The 21,213-nt window shown below is 37.8% G+C and overlaps 1 protein-coding gene across 1 annotated transcript in view; it reads left to right on the top strand.

The window, feature by feature from the left end:
- GUCY1A2 (guanylate cyclase 1 soluble subunit alpha 2) overlaps positions 1–21,213 on the top strand; it is a 339,473-nt gene that overhangs the window by 268,240 nt on the left and 50,020 nt on the right. The window lies entirely within an intron of this gene.

Here is a 21,213-nt window from a genome sequence, read left to right as displayed (position 1 = left end):
ATAAAAATAGTGGTACATCTTCTGGAATATTTATTTTTTCATCATTTCTTCTATTTGTTACCATCCTCAAGTATATCAAAGAAATTAGAATAAAATTATTTTACCTACTTTGTCCAAATATCAAGTTATAAATACTATTCATGTATTAAAAAGTGAAAAACTATGACTTATAAAAATATATGCTCACATAAATGATCATTTTATGTATCATTCCTTGAAGTTCGGCCCACTTTAGAAATTCACATATAGCCATGCCTTCAAACTCATCATAGCTTAGAATTATTCCAGTTATAGAATCTCAACTCCAAATGTCTTTTCATAGTCACATTACTTGTTCTTCTGTCACTTTCTATTCTACCATTCTCACTCATCACGGTGATGTATAAGCCTTTATCTGTTCTTAGGTTTCCAGTCTATTTTGAGTATATTCATTTTCTAAGTCTGACATAACAAAGAATCAACAAACTAAGTGGTTTAGAACAACAGAAATTTGTTGTCTCACCGTTCTGGAGGCTAGAACCCCAAGATCAACATGTTGGCTGCACCATGTTTTATTTGAAGACACTAGGGAAGGAGCTGTTCCAGGTGTCTCTGCTATTACTAGATTCTGGTAGTTCCTTGGCAGCATAGCTCCAGTCTTTACATGGCACTCTCCCTGTGGGCATGTATGTGTCTGTGTTCAAATTTCTCCTGTTTTTTTTTTTTTTTTTTTTGAGATGGAGTTTTGCTCTTGTCACTTAGGCTGGAATGCAGTGGCGTGATGTCTGCTCACTGCAAGCTTCGCCTCCCAGGTTCAAGCGATTCTCCTATCTCAGCCTTCCAAGTAGCTGGGATTACAGGTGCCTGCCCCCATGACTGGCTAAGTTTTTGTATTTGTAGTAGAGGCAGGGTTTCGCCATGTTGGGCAGGCTGGTCTCGAACTCCTGACTTCAGGTGATCTGCCCGCCTCGGCCTCCCAAAGTGCTGGGATTACAGGCGTGAGCCATCATGCCTGGCCACTTCTCCTTTTTATAAGGATACTAGTCATATTGGATTAGGGGGTCTCCCCTACTCTGGTAGGAACTCATATTAATTTGGCTAATTATATCAGCAATTACCCTATTTCTAATTAAGGTTAAATTCTGAAATACTGAGGATTAGGAACTTACTATATGAATTTAAGGAGGGAGGGCACAATTCCATCCATAATACCTTCTTATCTAGAAAAGAAGAATCCCATTATCTCCTATCTCAACATGGTTCCTATCACCCCTCTAATTTTATTCTTCTTTGTCTTCCATCATACAGTCTGTACCTAAGTAGAAAATTCTTGCTCTGGAATTTATGGACATTACTGGTGAAAATTACATAATCATGGTAATTAAATGCACATTAAGAATGCATACGTTTTGAACTCAACTGGGCCTTAAATCTGTAGGGATCTTGTTTCACTATCTCGTAGCTGTGACTGTTGCAAATATTTACTTTTTTAAAAAACATAATTTCAACTTTTATTTTAGATTAAGGGGTACATGTGCATGTTTGTTACATGGGTATGTTGTGTGATGCTGAGGTTTGGGATACAAATGATCCCATCATCTAGGTAGTGAGCATAGTCGCTGCATTTGTTTGACTTTTAACTTTGCTACTCTTACTCCAAACAGACCCCTCCTTTCCTAACTAAATGAAATGCTAGAAGATATCAATATGAATAAACTCGACATTCTTTCCACACTCCTCCCCAACACTATTCTTTCTTCAAATATCTTCTCTGCCTTTCATCTCTCCCCTTCTACTGGCCCCAGTGTGTCAACAAAATCTCCCCTTTAATTAATGCAAAAATATCATTTTCTTTGAAAGCTTCCCTCTCTATGCTACATGCTGCTTCTTTGTTTATGATCAAACAATAATGGAAAGTCACTCTGTTGACTCTTCATTGACTAGGAAATAAGAACTAAATCCTAATCAGTAAGTACCTTTAATGTGTTCTCAGGCTAGTTGTTGAAACCTATATTCTGGTGAGCTTTCAAGACGGCCAAATAGCAACAGCTCTGGTCTGCAGCTCCCAGCGAGATCGACGTAGAAGACGGGTAATTTCTGCATTTCCAACTGAGATACCTGGTTCATCTAATTGAGACTGGTTAGACAGTGGTTGCAGCCCATGGAGGGTGAGCCAAAGCAGGGCAGGGTGTTGCCTCACCTGTGAAGTGCAATGGGACGAGGGATTTCCCTTTCCTAGCCAAGGGAAGCCATGAGAGTCTGTACCAGGAGGAATGATACACTCCTACCCAAATACTGCACTTTTCCCACTGTCTTTGCAACCAGCAGACCAGGAGATTCCCTCTGGTGCCTGGTTCAGTTGGTCCCATACCCACGGAGCCCAGCAAGCTAAGATCCATGGGCTTGAAGTTCTTGCTGCTAGTGCAGCAGTCTGTGATTGACCTGGAATGCTGGAGCTTGGTGTGGGGAGGGGCATCCATCGTTGCTGAGGCTTGAGTAGGTGGTATTATGCCCAAAGTGTAAACAAAGCTGCCAGTAAGCTCAAACTGGCTGGAGCCCACTGCAGCTCAGCAAGGCCGACTGTCTCTCTAGAGTCCACCTCTGTGGGCAGAGTATATCTGAACAAAAGGCAGCAGCCCCAGTCAGACACTTATAGGTAAAATCCTCATCTCCCTGGGACAGAGCACCTGGGGAAAGGGGCTGTGGGCACAGCTTTTGCAGACTTAAACATCCCTGCCTGATGCCTCTAAAGAGAGCAGTGGTTTTCCCAACACCACATTCAAGCTCTGATAACAGACAGACTGCCTCCTCAAGTGGGTCCATGGCCCCCATGTAGCCTCACTGGGAGACACCACCCAGTAAGAGCTGACAGACACCTCATACAGGAGAGCTCTGGCTGGCATCTGGTGGGTGCCCCTCTGGGACAAAGCTTCTAGAGGAAGGATCAGGCAGCAATGTTTGCTGTTATGCAGCCTCTGCTGGTGATACCCAGGCAAACAGGGTCTGGAGTGGACCTTCAGCAAAATCCAACAGACCTGCAGGTGAGGGGCCTGACTGTTATAAGGAAAACTAATGAACAGAAAGGAATAGAATCAACATCAACAAAAAGGACACCCACACCAAAACCCCATCCATAGTCACCATCAAAGACCAAAGGTAGATAAATCCACAAACATGGGGAGAAACCAGTGCAAAAAGGCTGAAAATTCCAAAAATCAGAATGCCTCTTCTCCTTCAGAGGATCACAACTCCTTTCCAGCAAGGGATCAAAACTGGATGGAGAATGAGTTTGACGACTTGACAGACGTAGGTTTCAGAAGGTGGGTAATAACAAACTTATCTGAGCCAAAGGAGCATGTTCGCACCCAATGCAAGGAAGCTAAAAGCCTTGAAAAATGGTTAGAGGAATGACTAACTAGAATAACCGGTTTAGAGAAGAACATAAATGACCTCATGGAGATAAAAACACAGCACGAGAACTTCATGAAGCATACACAACCTTCAATAGCCAAATCTATCAAACAGAAGAAAGGATATCAGTGATTGAAGATCAAATTGATGAAATAAAGTGAGAATACAAGATTAGAGAAAAAACAGTGAAAAGAAAGAAAGAAAGCCTCCAAGAAATATGGGACTATGTGAAATGACCAAATCCATGTTTTATTGGTGTACCTGAAAGTGACAGGGAGAATGGAACTAAGTTAGAAAACACTCTTCAGAATATTATTTAGGAGAACTTCTCCAACATAGCAAGGCAGGCCAACATTCAAATGCAGGAAATACAGAGAACTTCACAAAGATATTCCTCAAGAGGAGCAACCCCAAGAAACATAATCATCAGATTCAACATGATTGAAATGAACAAAAAAATGTTAAGGGCAGCCAGAGAGAAAAGTTGGGTTACCCACAAAGGGAAGCCCATCAGACTAACAGCAGATCTCTTGACAAAAACCCTACAAGCCAGAAGAGAGTGGGGGCTAATATTCAACATTCTTAAAGAAAAGAATTTTCAACCCAGAATTTCATACCCAGCCAAACTAAACTTTATAAGTGAAGGAGAAATAAAATCCTTTACAGACAAGCAAATGCTGAGAGATTTTGTCGCCACCAGGCCTGCCTTAGAAGAGCCCCTGAAGGAAGCACTAAACGTGGAAAGGAACAATCAGTACCAGCCACTGCAAAAAAAAAAAAAAAAAAAAAAGCCAAATTATAAAGACCATCGATGCTAGGAAGAAACTGCAGCAATGAACGGGCAGAACAACCAGTCAGCATCATAAGGACAAGATCAAATTCACACATAACAGTATTAACCTTAAATGTAAATGGGGTAAATGACCCAAATGAAAGACAGAGACTAGCAAATTGGATGAAGAGTCAAGACCCATTGGTGTGCTGTATTCAGGAGATCAATCTCACGTGCAAAGACACACATAGGCTCAAAGTAAAGGGATGGAGGAAAACCTACCAAGGAAGTGGAAAGCAAAGAAAAGCAGGGGTTGCAATCCTAGTCTGTGATAAAACAGACTTTAAACCAACAAAGATCAAAAGAGTCAAAAAGGCCATTACATAATGGTAAAGGGATCAATGCAACTAGAAGAGCTAACTATCCTAAATATATATACACCCAATACAGGAGCACCCAGATTCATAAAGCAAGTTCTTAGAAACCTACAAAGAAACTTAGACTCCCATACATTAATAATCAGAGAATTTAACACCCTACTGTCAACATTAGATTAACCAGACAGAAAATTAACAAGGATATCCAGGACTTGAACTCTGCTCTGGACCAAGCAGACCTAATAGACATCTACAGAACTCTCCACCCTAAATTAACAGAATATACATTCTTCTCAATAACACATTGTACTTATTGTAAAATTGACCACATAATTGGAAGTAAAACACTCCTCAGCAAATGTGAAAGAACAGAAATCACAACAAACTGTCTCTCAGTCCACAGTGTAATCAAATTAGAACTCAGGATTAAGAAACTCACTCAAAACCACACAACTACATGGAAACTGAACAGCCTGCTCCTGAATGACTACTGGGTAAATAACAAAATGAAGGCAGAAATAAAGATGTTCTTTGAAACCAATGAGAACAAAGACACAATGTACCAGAATCTCTGGGATACATTTAAAGCAGTGTGTAGAGGGAAATTTATAGCACTAAATGCCCACAAGAGAAAGCAGGAAAGATCTAAAATCGACACCCTAACATCACAATTAAAAGAGCTAGAGAAGCAAGGGCAAACAAATTAAAAAGCTAGCAGAAGACAAGAAATAACTAAGATGAGAGCAGAACTGAAAGAGACAGAGACACAAAAAACCCTTCAAAAAATTAATGAATCCAGGAGATGGTTTTCTGAAAAGATCAACAACGTAGATAGACTGCTAGCAAGATTAATAAAGAAGAAAAGAGAGAAGAATCAAATACACACAATAAAAAAATGATAAAGGGGATATCACCACCGATCCCACAGAAATACAAACTACTATCAGAGAATAGTATAAACACCCCTAAGCAAATAAATTAGAAAATCTGGAAGAAATTGATAAATTCCTGGACACATACACCCTCCCACAACTAAACCAGGCAGAAGTCAAATTTCTTAATAGACCAATAATAGGTTCTGAAATTGAGGCAATAATTAATAGCCTACCAACCAAAAAGAGTCCAGGACCAGATGGATTCACAGTCAAATTCACCAGAGTACGAAGAGGAGCTGGTACCATTACTTCTGAAAATATTCCAATTGATAGAAAAAGAGGGAAACCTTCCTAACTCATTTTATGAGGCCAGCATCATCCTGATACCAAAGTCTGTCAAAAACACAACCAAAAAAAAAAAAAAAGAGAGAGAGAGAATTTTAGACCAATATCCCTGATGAACATTGATGTGAAAATCATCAGTAAATACTGGCAAACTGAATCTAGCAGCACATCAAAAAGCTTATCTACCATGATTAAGTCAGCTTCATCCCTGGGATGCAAGGCTGGTTCAACATATGCAAATCAATAAACATAATCCATCACATAAACAGAATCAACGACAAAAACCACATGATCATCTCAATGGATGCAGAAAAGAACTTCGATGAAATTTGGCAGTGCTTCATGCTAAAAACTCTCAATAAACAGGTATTGATGGATCATATCTCAGAATAATAAGAGCTATTTATGACAAACCCACAGTCAATATCATACTGAATAGGCAAAAACTGGAAGCATTCCCTTTGAAAACCGGCACAAGACAAGGATGCCCTCTCTCACCACTTGTATTCAACATAGTATTGGAAGTTCTGGCCAGGGCAATCAGGCAAGAGAAAGAAATAAAGTATATTCAGTTAGGAAGAGAGGAAGTCAAATTGTCTCTGTTTGCAGATTACATGATTGTATATTTAGAAAACCCCACCGTCTCAGCTCAAAATCTCCTTAAGCTGATAAGCTACTTCAGCATAGTCTCAGGATCAAAGTGCAAAAATCACAAGCATTCCTTTACACCAATAACAGAGAGCCAAATCATGAATGAACTCCCATTCACAATTGCTACAAAGAGAATAAAATACCTAGGAATCCAACTTACAAGGGACGTGAAGGACCTCTTCAAGGAGAACTACAAACCACTGTTCAACGAAATAAAAGAGGACACAAACAAACGGAAGAATATTCCATGCTCATGGATAGGAAGACCCAATATCATGAAAATGGACAAACTGCCCAAAGTAATTTATAGATTCAGTGTTATCCCCATCAAGCTACCACTGACTTTCTTCACAGAATTGGAAAAAACTACTTTAAGTTTCATATAGAACCAAAAAAGAGCCCAACATAGCCAAGACAATCCTAAGCCAAAAGAACAAAACTGGAGGCATCACACTACCTGACTTCAAACTACACTACAAGGCTACAGTAACCAAAACAGCATGGTACTGGTAGCAAAACAGATGTATAGACCAGTGGAACAGAACAGAGCCCTCAGAAATAACACCACACATCTACAACCATCTGATCTTTAACAAACCTGACAAAAACAAGCAATGGGAAAAGCATTCCCTATTTAATAAACAGTGTTGGGAAAACTGACTAGCCATATGTAGAAAGCTGAAACTGGATCCCTTCTTTACGTAAACCTTATACAAAAATTAATTCAAGATGGATTAAACACTTAAATGTAAGACCTAAAACCATAAAAACCCTAGAAGAAAACCTAGGCAACACTATTCAGACATAGGCATGGGCAAAGACTTCATGACTAAAATACCAAAAGCAACGACAACAAAAGCCAAAATTGACAAATGGAATCTAATTAAACTAAAAAGCTTCTGCACAGCAAAAGAAACTACCATCAGAGTGAACAGGCAACCTACAGAATGGGAGAAAATTTTTGCAATCTATCCATCTGACAAAGGGCTAATATCCAGAATCTACAAAGAACTTCAACAAATGTACAAGAAAAATACAACCCCATCAAAAAGTAGGCAAAGGATATGAACAGACACTTCTCAAAAGAAGGCATTTATGCAGCCAACAGACATATGAAGAAATGTTTATCATCACTTGTCATTAGAGAAATGTAAATCAAAACCACAATGAGACCATCTCACGCCCGGTTAGAATGGTGATCATTAAAAGTCAGGAAACAACAGATGCTGGAGAGGATGTAGAGAAATAGGAACACTTTTACACTGTTGATGGGAGTGTAAGTTAGTTCAACCACTGTGGAAGACAGTGTGGTGATTCCTCAAGGATCTAGAAGTAGAAATACCCATAACTGGCTATATACCCAAAGGATTATAAATCATGCTACTGTAAAGACACATGCACACATACGTTTATTGCGGCATTGTTCACAATAGCAAAGTCTTGGAACCAACCCAAATGTCCATCAGTAATAGACTGCATAAAGGAAATGTGGCACATATACACCATGGAATACAATGCAGCCATAAAAAAGGATGAGTTCATGTCCTTTGTAGGGACATGGATGAAGCTGGAAACCATCATTCCCAGCAAACTATCACAAGGACAGAAAACCAACACCACATGTTCTCACTCATAAGTGGGAGTTGAACAATGAGAACACATGGACACGGAGGGGAACATCACACACCGGGGCCTATCGGGGAGTGGGGGCCTGGGGGAGGAATAGCATTAGGAGAAATACCTAATGTAAATGATGAGTTGGTGGGTGCAGCAAACCAACATGGCACATTTATACCTATGTAACAAACCTGTATGTTGTGCACATGTACCCCAGAACTTAAAGTATAATAAAACTATATTCTATTGAATAAATATTTTTGAACCATAATACTATGGCATTAAACATTCTAGGTTATTGCTATTCTGTACATTGCTATCTCTTTACCATATTCACCAAGTTTACCTTAGCCATGTTGTTAATTGGTTTGTTATATTTATATTTGGATTTGTTATATTTATATTTTGTTTGTTTTCGTATTCTATCTTTCTTGGCCAGCTCAAATCGTAAGAAGTCATCTCCAACACTCACAGTCTCTTTAGTAGCAATTACTTGCTTCTTCCTTAGGAAATTGATAACTTTGTCACAATTTACTGTTGGTATTTAACATATCGTAACTTGCAAATAAATTTTGTGTGTAAATTCCTGTGTTGTATGTACTAGGCTGTGAGAACTTTCCTGTTTGGGACTATGTCCCTGTTCATCTTTGTATATCATAGTGCAAGGAATTTATTATTTGTGAATTAAATTAAACAGATTTACCAATGTAGAATGATACAAAATTCTGCAGCATAATATGGAAAATTGTATCCTGATATACATTTGTTAATTCTTCATTTTTCATACATTGGTTTTACATATAAAATATTTATCAAGACACTACCATGTACATGATACAAGGTACTAAATAAACTGAAATTTATTTTATAATTCAATTCTACAAATAAATCCACTCTGGTAGCATTTAGGGAATATAATGTCTTTATATTTTAAAAGAAAAATATGAAAGTTTATTTTAAAATGTAAATTAGAAAATACTGGCAAATGTTTTTGCATGTGGTCTCTTAAGAACCATAGCTCAGAACTCTGGGATATGATACAGTACTATTCATATCAGTACTACTCAGACACATTGAAACCTGGTCCTGTGTCAAGTCCCATGAAGGGAATCACTAAGGGAATAGAGAAGAGGATGCTATTTAATGATTTAATGCATGATAGTAACCACAGAAGAATAAAACTTCGAAAGAGAGTCTTTATAAGCTGGGTTTAATGAAACTGATCATTTCCAATACTACTGTATATCATTTACTGCCTTAGCTGGCAAGACTCTAGAAATAGAAATAGAAAAGATTCTTCCTTTTGATATGTGTACATTTTAATGTCGTGAATATAGATGACTACTTACAGAATTCAGTGAAGTTACCAAAGGTTAAATAATTAGCTATTTCTGCCCTTTACTAGTTATTAGATTTATCATTATCACCTTTGCAGTGAAAACCAGAAATAATACAAACTGCACCAACCGTTGGGCTAGTCATACATTTTATACAGTGACAATACCCCATTAAAATGGTATTCTTAAAGAGGAGATATGTGAATTAATATACAGTGGTACATATAATGAACCAGGCATCATCATTTTATTTCAGAATTTCAGAAGCACTCATATGATTAAATTTCTGAGCTAAAAATTCATCCTTAAAAGTTATACTTTAGCAGAATGACTGATTTTATTTTATAGCTGTCAGTTTGATTGACAAGTAGGATCCATCAAGGGTGTTGCTATTCTTGTAATCCAGAGACACCTTGAAAAGATTTCCCAAGAGAAAAGAAAGAAATATTATAGAAAAAAAAGGAAACTTCATTTCTGATTAAGAGCTTAATTTGTGATGAAAATACAGAATATTTTTAAATCCACTGTGGTGCTAAAACCACCACACTGGAAAAATGCCTTAGTTATGGGGTAATTGGTATAAATCAAATATCTTTCTTATTTCACAACCATGTATAATGCTGAATTCATTTAATTTATAGTAGTGTCATTTTGTATTTTTATGCAGTTTGAATTAGTACTTTTTCTAATTGCAGCAAGGACTTATCTTTACTGCATAATAATTTAAAATTTTAGATTTGTAATAGTTCATGGAAATATTCAATATTTTGTTATGTTGTTGTGATGGTTAATATTAGGTGTCAACTGGATTGGACTGAGGGATGCCTAGATGGCTCGTGAAGTATTTTTTCTGGATATGTTTGGAAGGGTATTGCCAAAGGAGATTGACATTTGCCTCAGTGAGCTAGGAGAGGAAGACCCACCCTTAATATGGGTGAGCACCATCTAGTCAGCTGCCAGCATGACTAGAATAAAGCAGGGGTAAGAAGATGGGATAAACTAGCTTGCTAAATCTTCTGGCTCTTTTTCTTTTGCCTATTTTGGACACCTGCTTCCACTCCTCTGCCCATAGATACCAGACTCCACGTTCATTGGTTTTTGGAATCTGCAACTTGCACCAGTGGCTTCCCCAGGGCTCTCAGGCCTTCTGCAGCAGACTGAAGGCTGCACTGTCAGCTTTTCTGGTTTTGAGTCTTTCTGACTTGGACTGAGAAATTATAGGCTTCTCTCCCCAACTTGCAGACAGCTTATCATAGGACTTCACCTTGTAATCATGTGATCCAGTTCTCCCTAATAAACTCTCTCTTCTATATACATAGATCCAATTGGTTCTGCCCTTCTGGAGAACTCTAATACGATCATATTACTGGTACATTTAGTGTTAGGTGTTTACATGGTATCATGGTGTGAGTTCTCAAGAATCTGAGACAAGGTCTTGGGTGTAGGTAGTTTATTTGAAAGGAGATCCTAGGGTCAGGAATGAGAGCGAAGAGTGAGATGGAGAAGGAGGAAAGGGCAATGTACGTCTTCAAGGTCATGCCCCTGTGAGCAATGTGGACTAGATTCTGCTGGGGATTGCTTCTAAGAAGCATAGAGAATACTTCTTATCTGTCTAGGGAAGAGCAGGCCAGAACATATATCCACTGGTTCTCCTATATTGGTTAACACTCCCAAAGACATTAACGCCTTCTCGCTTACAGGCTGCATTAACTTACCTCAAGGCAAAAGGTGATCAGTGTAGAACAAGCCTAAAAGCTCCTAAGAATAGTCCAGCAGCTATGGCTGAACTCAGAGGTGGGTCCAAAGGCTGTTAAGTGAAGCAGCAGAAGGATTCCGTTAGGCAGGGGGTATGTAACATGATTGATTCCACAGCCCAAAGGAAAACTTGACACCTAAATAGCACCTAAAACAATAGATTTCAAATATTTTGTCTTATGGACAACATATACATTTATTTTTCTGTTGCTTAATGACAGGGATATGATCTGAGAAATGCATCATTAAATGATTTCATCATTATGCAAATGTCACAGAGTACACTTACACAAACCTAGATGGAACAGCCTGCTACAAAGTTAGGCTATGTGGTATATCCTAGTGCTCCTAGGCTACTTAACCTGTACAGCATGTGACTGTACTGAATATTGTAGACAACTGTAACATGATGGTAAGTATTTGTGTATCCAAACAAGAAAAGGTATTGCAAAAATACAGTATCATAATCTTAAGGGATTGCCATTGTATATGTGAGCCCATCATTATCCAAAATGTCATTATGTGACACATGACTGTATATGATTCTACTGGGCATACAGAGATGAAAATTTATGAAATAATACCCTTACTATGCAAAATGAGGTCTGATGTTTTCTATTCTGTTCTATGCTGTTATTCTTTTCTATTCTATTTAATTAAACACTGCTCTTCATAACTCCCTAATTTTTAAATCCATGGTTTGGAAAACACTGGCCAAAAAGATAATTAAATTAATTTACCTAAGAAAGTAAATGTTAGCATATTAAAAATAATGAAAATCATGTACAGTGAAAGTTTTAGAAATAAATGTCTTAGTATTAAGGTCAATTAAGAAAGACTAAATTCTTAAGAAATTAGAAAATAGAGTAGCATAGTTTAATGTACCATGACTCTGGATTTTATCTGTCAGTGTTTCAGAATCTACCAATGGATAAAGAACATCTAGCTCCCCAAGAGAACTAACAGGGAGGGAACAAAGGAAGGGCTGAAAAATGAAGCGCTGTGTCTCCTTGTTTTACCTCAGCTGCTGTGATTCCTGCTATCCCAATTCATATACATATAGTGAGGAGAATTCGTATATACACCCTGTGTAAATATGTACACATATACATAGCCAGCTAGATGTTACCCTATAGATAGAGCTGCCTAGTGCCCTGTCTCAGGATGCTTTTGCATCTTACGTTTGTTTCAGGTTTATTGTTTTGACAGTTGTCACTTTTAAGCTTCTTTTCTCTTTTCATAGAGAAAGAGCTTTCAGTCTCCTAAGAGGAGAGCTCTATTATCATAATCACCTTTTAGAAAAGAGAAAATTATCTGTAATTTTTATGCTCTGAAGGTGTGTCATCATAATTCAGCCACCCACCTTACCCTCAAAATCAAATGGGTTTTTTTAAAGAAACTTCTTTATTTCTTATTTCTTCATTTTCTTTGGAGGAAATGAGAGCTTAAGAATTTGGGAAATCCCATTAAGTTTCTATGAGCTTTGCTGACTCTACTGTCTGCTGTTGTGTTTAAGGATATCACAGCCGCAGGGATCTACAAACACTGCTGTTGTAAGACTTGTCTCAAAAGAGTACAGTTTAAAGAGTAAATGAACAAGTAAGGGAATAGTAACCCTCGCACCAGCCATAACGTTCCATCAGATCCCTCATGCTTACAAGCTCCACCTTTGCTGTTGTGTACAGCTCCTCCTGGAAGCCCAAATTCCCCACCCCACACCAGCACTCGTGTAAATCTGTCTCATGGGAAAGATAACACAGGAATGTGTGCTCACAGGTTACCAGTCAATATCAGTATTTCACCAAATCTCAGTTGTAATTTATTATCTTCCAGCTACTGGAGAATAAAACCCAAAAGAGATGGATAAAGGGAAAAAATGTAAAAACCCAGAATGTCATGTGCGTTTTGCCAGCTGCTGCTGGATGTGTTCTACAACTGAGTACACAACTGTTTCTGATAAGCACTATGAGTGTTAATCCTTAAGCAGTTATTGCCTTCTCCTCATTGCAGTAGATCCTCCAGTAGAGCAATATGAAAAAGTGACCTCATTGTGAGGTCAACTGGTGTCTTGTGAAATGACAATTTGGTGGTGAAGTAACTTTTGGAAAGTGTTGCCTACTACATGAAGATTTGCAAAGTACATTAGCACTTTAATGATTCTGAAAAGAATCAAAGTTAAAAAAATGTATTTAACTTTGCAAACCTAGAATTTCTCACATTTATTATTTAATGGGCCGGGTGCAGTGGCTCACGCCTGTAATCCCAGCACTTTGGGAAGCCAAGGCAGTCAGGAGATGGAGGTCAGGAGATGGAGACCATCCTGGCTAACATGGTGAAACCCCGTCTTCACTAAAAATACAAAAAAATTAGCCGGGCGTAGTGGCAGGCGCCTGTAGTCCCAGCTACTCAGGAGGCTGGGGCAGGAGAATGGTGTGAACCCAGGGGGCGGAGCTTGCAGTGAGCCGAGATTGTGCCACTGCACTCCAGCCCGGGCAGCAGAGCAAGACTCCGTCTCAAAAACAAACAAACAAACAAACATCTTTGGATTCTTAAAGGATAGTGACTATTTGCACAACTCATTATGGAAAATAAGATTTTTCCCAGAGTGCCATTGTATCACATGGATGCCTTTACACTTTTTCTATGATGCTTTATCCCTCTAAGTTCCCTTGGAATATTCTCTCATCCCTTCAAACGACATAGCTTCCTATGCCAGTTAATTTTTTTATTATACCACCAATGTCAACCTCAGTGACAATGCCCATAAACTACAAAATCATGGCTATATGTATATGCAAATAAAAAATGTCACAGTATTGATTTTGATTTTGTCCCTTGATTCACTTGGTGTCTCAGTGTGACTTTTCAAGCCCCAGAGGAGTGAACTCCTTTTCTCCTTTCCTTTTCCATCCAGCTGGTTCTGGATCAGTGTTAAAGTGGAAGGGAGTTGGGTACTGAAAAGGTAATGAACTTCACTTATAGGGAGAAGGAAAACAGAGGATATAGCTACGCATATTGGTTATTACTTACTTAGCCGAGTATAATTTTTATTCATTTATTCAAATATCATCATCATCCTTTTATTTGTGGTAGTACTGGTAGTTTGTTGAGACTCTACTTTGTCCCAAATATTATTTAGAGCATATGTAAATGTTAATTATTTTTAGTCCTCACAGAAACAAGTATGTCTCACATTCTCCACTCTACAAATAAAACAGGCCAAGAAAAATGAAGAGACTTGCCCCAGTCACATGGTAATATATGGCAGAACCAAAAATCAAACTTAGGTCATTTTAGTTCAAAGCTTTTTTTTTTTTTTTTTCCTCCCCCCCTCCACTATGAGCTACTGCTCTCCAGGCTTGATCATCTCTTAGGTGCCAGGCACTGATATGCTCCCCAGATTCCACTGGTTTCATTCACTGCTTCTACTTCACCAGGCAGTGCCTGACCTTTAGTCAAAGAGAAAATACTTTTGGTTCTGCCCCAGTTTTTTTGTCCTAGTAGTGGGGCTAAAAATGGAAATTTGCCATTTGTTTCTGTAACAGATACTGATAAGGACCACCAAAATGATTGAAAATGTGCAAGTTTGACAGCAAAAGCCTACTGAAAGGAAGTATAAACTGAAGAAGTTACATTAGATAGCACAGATTTGATGGGCTCAAAATATATCCCTCTGGCTGTCATAAGCACAGAACTATAGTAGGATTTAAGAAATGTTTGAAGAATTCACAGCAAAAGATGAAATGTGTTATCCAGATGCAAGACATCATAGAGACCATGAGGGACCACATTTGCAAGTATAGTTCATTCTGAGAACGGTTGTGTGTGCATATTAGGACATTCACTACGTACGGTTAGTCATTATTTATGGAATATCTATTGTGTACAGATGGGTTGGTAGTTAAGAAGGAAATATTCTTTAACTCCTGTTGCTATAGAATAAACATTTATCAGTGTTTACACCATGCCCAAAAAGCATTTGAATATTAAAATCTCAGTTCACTAAATGCTGGTATGTGGCAACAAATGGTAATGAAAATAAATATTTGATAGGTTTTTATTGTTTAAAAATGGGAGGCAATTTAATGAGAGTTATAATACACAGTGGTATAATAAAATGGCTAATAAATTTCACTGTTTTTTAAGAAGTGGAGAACCAATTAGACAAAGTATTTCTCATTTATTTTTTAAGAGAGAGAGAGTGTGTGTGTATGTGTGTGTGTCCGCTCACACATGTCACTACAAGCTACCCTAGAACACTGTGGGGTTTAGTAAGCCCCTTTTAAATATAGATGTCATTAAATAAAAATACAGAAATTAATTAATTTTCAGTCTAAATATAGTAATATAGTAACTGCTCGTTGCACTTATTATGAATATTTCAGAGAATAAACCATGACAAACAGTTCAATCCTTTCCGTTTTTCTATATTTTGTTAACTGATGGTAAATTTAACCTGTTTTTCCTCTCTTAAATCTAATATTTTTTATTATTTTCTTTCATAATTAATTAAGAATGTTTTAGATAGTATTTTAAGTAATTTTATACAAAGCAGTTTACACTCACAAGATTTTTTTTTTTTAAATCAAAGTATTTGGTTAGGCAGCCTTTTCAGAAATGTCAAAGTAGTAATGCTTAACTAAAGTATATAGCAGTTTAAGGACAAAGAGAAGTTAATCATTATCCATGTTGACAACACAAGTACCCACCAAAATATAATTTTTAATGAGGTACATACTTAGCTGCTTTTATATGGACCATAAAATAAGTTCTGCCCCTATTCCCCACTCCATCATTCTATGATGACAAATTCCTGTTTTTGAAAGTTAGGGAAGTCCTAGCAAGGTCTTTCTTTGTTCACTCAGTAAAATAGGTTTTATATTGCTCTTCAAATAACTCTGAAAACAAACTTATTATAAGACATGACAAGGAAACCTTCCTGATTATTATTTTTTCATAAGCACATCTGCGAAAATGTAAAGTTAAAAGGATAAGGGTGGGGAAAGTTTGTACAAGAGAAAAGTTAAATTCTTTGGGAAGGCAACCATTCCAATGATTTAAAAAACATTTATGTAACACAGTGAAACCCCATCTCTACTAAACATACAAAAAATTAGCCGGGCATCGTGGTGGGCGCCTGTAGTCCCAGCTACTCAGGAGGCTGAGGCAGGAGAATGGTGTGAACCCAGGAGGCGGGGCTTGCAGTGAGCCAAGATTGTGTCACTGCACTCTAGCTTGAGCAAAAGAGCGAGACTCCGCCTCAAAAAAAAAAAAAAAAAATTATGTTGATGAGACATAGAAAGATATTTGCTATAATGGAAGTTTACAGAGTATCTCATATCCTCAACTTTCTTGTTTTCAGTACTCTTTTCAATTATGAATGATAGGAAACTGTATTTCTTTTCCTTGATGGAGTAACGAACGGTGATAGGAATAATCCTAATTTAATAATGATGTATATTATACATCCATGGTCTTCTTGGTAGTTCATTTCTGAGCTAGTTTCTAAATTAGAACATGATTAATCTACAAATGGGGTGGATTCTTAAACTAGAGACTTACAGAAAAAGGCAACCTTTTAGTTTTTTGAATATTGTATTCAACTCTGGAATCTTGTGTCCAGTTCTGGGCATGTTCATAGATTTAATTCATGTCAACAAATATTTACTCAGTGCCACTTTACATGTAAAACACTGCCCTAGGACTTTGGTTGTCCAATCAAGATCCTAGCACATTCTGTATTATGCAAATAACTAGACTTTTTACAAACTTAGTGGCTTTCCCTGACCTCAGTGAATTTACAAACTAGTAGAAGAGACAGACACAGAAACACATAATTAAAATAAATACAAAATTAGTATATGGACAGCATATGAAAGGTAAAGGAGGTCCCAGTCCCACCTTATAGTCATGGAAACCACAAGTTCATTATTAATACAAAGTCCACGGAGGGTAATTGAGTGACAAGAAGAGAGACAGGTGCTGGACAGAAACCACATCAGCGCACTTGTGACATTTTATTTAATGGTAAATTCTATCATATTCATGGTAATTGCCTGTGACTGCAAAATGAGGAAAGGTTACATGTATTTGTCTTCTCATCATCACCACTGTAAACTTTTTTCTAAATACCTATATGTGGGTGGAGCTAACAGAAGCCCCACATTTTTGTTAGAACCATTGTGGTCAGCTGAGAAGTGTGACCTTTTTCAAGCAGGGAAGGTACCTCTCTGGTAGCTTTATGTATTATGAATTTGAAGGGACAAGCTTGGGAACAGAAAGATCAGTTAGGTGGTAACTATAGGAGTCATGTGAAAGCTGACGAAAGCCTGAACTCAGGCAGTAGTGTTACAGATAGAGAAGAAGAGATGGAGCAAGATTCAAAAATATATATGAACATAAACCTACTTGATTAGATAAAGTACATGAAGGAATAAAAGACTACTCTTAGGATTATAGCTTGGGCAGTAGCAATTTAGTGGTGTGGTACTATGACATTAATGGGAACCTACTGAACATCAAAAGAATATATTTATACTTTTCCATATTAGCAAAACCTAAAGAAGACTCAGATTAATAGGCAAATACCAAACAAAAAATGAAAAGGGTACATCAGAAGTTCAAACTTCTTAAATATCTGTTTACTTATTGAAAATTCATCCATTTGAAAGCTTTTACACTGTTGGTGGGAGTGTAAATTAGTTCAACCATTGTGGAAGACAGTGTGGCAATTCTTTAAAGACCTAGAGGCAGAAATACCATTTGACCCAGAAATCCCATTACTGGATATGTACCCAAAGGAATATAAATAATTCTATTATAAAGATACATTCACACATATGTTCATTGCAGTACTATTCACAATAGCAAAGACATGTAACCAACCTAAATGGCCAACAGTGATAGACTGGTAAAGAAAATGTGGTACATATACTCCACGGAATACTATGCAGCCATAAAAAGGAACAAGATCATGTCCTTTGCAGGGACACAGATGGTTCCTGGAAGCCATTATCCTCAGTAAACTAACACAGGAACAGAAAACCAAATACCACACGTTCTCACTCATAAGTGGGAGCTGAGTGATGAGAACACATGGACACATGAGGGGAACAACCCACACTGGGGCCTTCAGCAGGTAGTGAGTGGAATGAGGGAGAGCATCAGGAAGAAGAGCTAATGGATACTGGGCTTAATATCAAGGTGATGGGATGATCTGTGCAGCAAAACACCACAGCACACGTTTATCTATGTAACAAACCTACACATCCTGCACATGAAAGTTGGAAAGAAAAAAAAAGAAAATCCATTTGAAATTCATGTGCTACTTTTTTCTCCCCACTTATTATTTGATTTTGTTGAGTGTATTTTGATAACAACATGAACTGTGAATAAAATGGCATGCACCTGAAAGGCAGTAATTGCTGGGTAAGTAATACTAAGTAGGCATAGTGGGGTCATTTTTTAATCAAGTGATAAATATATTAGTTGGAGAGAACAAAAATGAACAGCCTTGTTATACATGCACATGTCATAACTTCATTCGGTTTTATCTATTTAACTATATACACTATGTAGAAGTGAATGTGAGTCAAATTCATGAAGCAATTATCTAGATTAGGAACTAAAGATTCAGTGCTCTTGTTGACATTTTATTTAATGGTGAAATCTATCATCTTCATGGTAATTGCTTGTGACTGCAAAATGAGGAAAGGTTACATATATTTGTCTTCTCATCACTATCATCATTGTAAACTTTTTTCTAAATATCCATATGTGGATGGTGCTAGTAGAAGCACCACATAACTTTTGTTAAAAGCATTACGTTTGCTTTCTCCAGGATAATTTTGACAACAGTAGTACAAAACTTATAACCTTTTATTTTGGTCCCTTACATCCTCTATTTTCAGTAATTTATTGGTGTCTACTAATGCAATACCATAACCTATTCTCCCAAGCTCCATTTCTGTGGTTATTTTCTCCTTTTCCTTCTTCCTTCTCCTTTGATACACAATGCCATCACACGTTGCCGATCTTTCCACTGCACTGCCTTTTTTGTTCAATACAAATGTAAGGTCCCCAGCCCACATGTACGCTTCAGTGTGCAGCTCCAGAGCTGCTGTCCATTATGGTAGCCCCTAGCCACATGTGGCTATTGAATATTTTAGAGTAGATGTGACTAGTCAAAATTGAGATGTGCTGTAAATAAAAACTACATACCAAACTTGAAGACATTCTACAAAAAAGAATATTTAAAAAGTCGTTAATGATTTTTAATTTGATTACAGTTTGAACTGATAATATTTTGAATGTATTAAATAAAATGCCATTTAATTAGTTTGACTTTTTTGTTTTTAATATGGCTATTAGAAATTTTAAAATTATGTACATCTCCTACATCTGTGGCCTACATTGAATTTCTATTGGACAACATTGCAGGAAAGGACACTAGAGTTAAAGAGAGCATGTCATCTGCTCCAAGACTGGGCAGCTAGACTAACTATAATATCATAAAGTGGAGTCGGGCACGGTGGCCCATGTTTGTAATCCCAGCACTTTGGGATGCCAAGACAGGCGGACCACCTGAGGTTGGGAGTACGAGACCAGCCTGACCAAAATGGAGAAACCCCCGTCTCTACTAAAAATACAAAATTAGCCGGGCGTGGTGGCACAGGCCTGTAATCCCTGCTACTCAGAGGCTGAGGTGGGAGAATCGCTTGAACCCAGGAGACAGGATGCGGTAAGCCGAGATCACACCATTGCACTCCAGCCTGGGCAATGAGCTAAACTCTGTCTCTAAATACATACATACATACATACATACATACATACATACATACGTACATACATACATACATACATACAGTGATAAGGTTCATAGGAGGGTGTAAAGAGAAGAGTAAGTAAACATTTCTAACAGGGCATTTGAGGAAAGATCCATGGAAAAAGTGATATTGAATCATCATAGAAGGAGGGCAATGGTGTTAGCATTTCAAGTACAGAAAAACAATGTAAGTTAAGGCTTGGTGACAAGAAACAGGCTGCTGAAACAGTCACCTCAAATATTATTTTATTACATCACTGCTCTATGGCCAACCATAGAAAAATAAAAATCTATCCAGAAAATATTTTAAGCTTCTTACTAGTTTTCTCTTAAAAGCAACTGTTTCTACTCCCTTACCTACTCCCACTAAGAAAAAAAGGTTCCTCTCAGGCCGGACGTGGTGGCTCACGCTTGAAATCCCAGTATGTTGGGAGGCCGAGGCATGTGGATCACCTGAGGTCAGGAGTTCGAGACCAGCCGGACCAACATGGTAGAACTCTGTCTCTACTAAAAAATACAAAAATTAGCCAGACATGGTGGTCGGCGCTTGTAGTCCCAGCTACTTCAGAGGCTGTGGCAAGAGAATCACTTGAACCTGGGAGACAGAGGTTGCAGTGAGCTGAGATGTGCCATTGCACTCCAGCTGGGGTGACAGAGCAAGACTCCATCTCAAAAAAAAAAAAAAAGTTCCTCTCAATGAGGGTGTAAAGGAAGTGCTACTTATGGCAGACTAGAAAGATACTGTGTCAGTCATGCTGCTGGGACCTCTGAGGAGCTAAACTCTGGTTTTAGCTACTGAAATGGGAAAGCAGTAGCTCGCCTGTACCTATGCATAACTCCAGGAGGGAGGGGAAACACAAGAGTAACACTTCCAGTAGTATGTCTCCTGAGAATTGGGATATCTTATGGTTCACCATAAAGTATCTGTTGAGTAAGGAAAAATGAACAAAGGAAAAAGAGGCAGAAAGAAATGAAGAAAGTAGGGAAAATCGATTCTAAAAGACATGTTTTATAGATAATAAGAAACCAAGAGCATAAGAGAGAATTGAAGTTATAGCCTAGGCAGTGCAGTATCCTCCAAAGGTTTGAATTTAGACACTGGCCTGTGCTGCCTTTAGGTTGTAGGCAAGTTGCTTACCTTCTCTGAGTTTCAATCCCCTGATCTGTAAAAAGTAAGGTCTAAGAATTAGAAACAAGGTAAAACATAGTGTCTGGCACTCTCTAAGTGTTAAATAAATGTTAGTTTTATGTTTGACCACTCTTGGCTAAA

This window comes from Rhinopithecus roxellana, chromosome 15 (assembly GCF_007565055.1).
Source record: "Rhinopithecus roxellana isolate Shanxi Qingling chromosome 15, ASM756505v1, whole genome shotgun sequence".
Lineage (NCBI taxonomy): Eukaryota > Metazoa > Chordata > Mammalia > Primates > Cercopithecidae > Rhinopithecus > Rhinopithecus roxellana.
The sequence above is the reverse complement of the archived record's forward strand: the minus strand, read 5'-3'. Positions and strand labels throughout refer to the sequence as shown.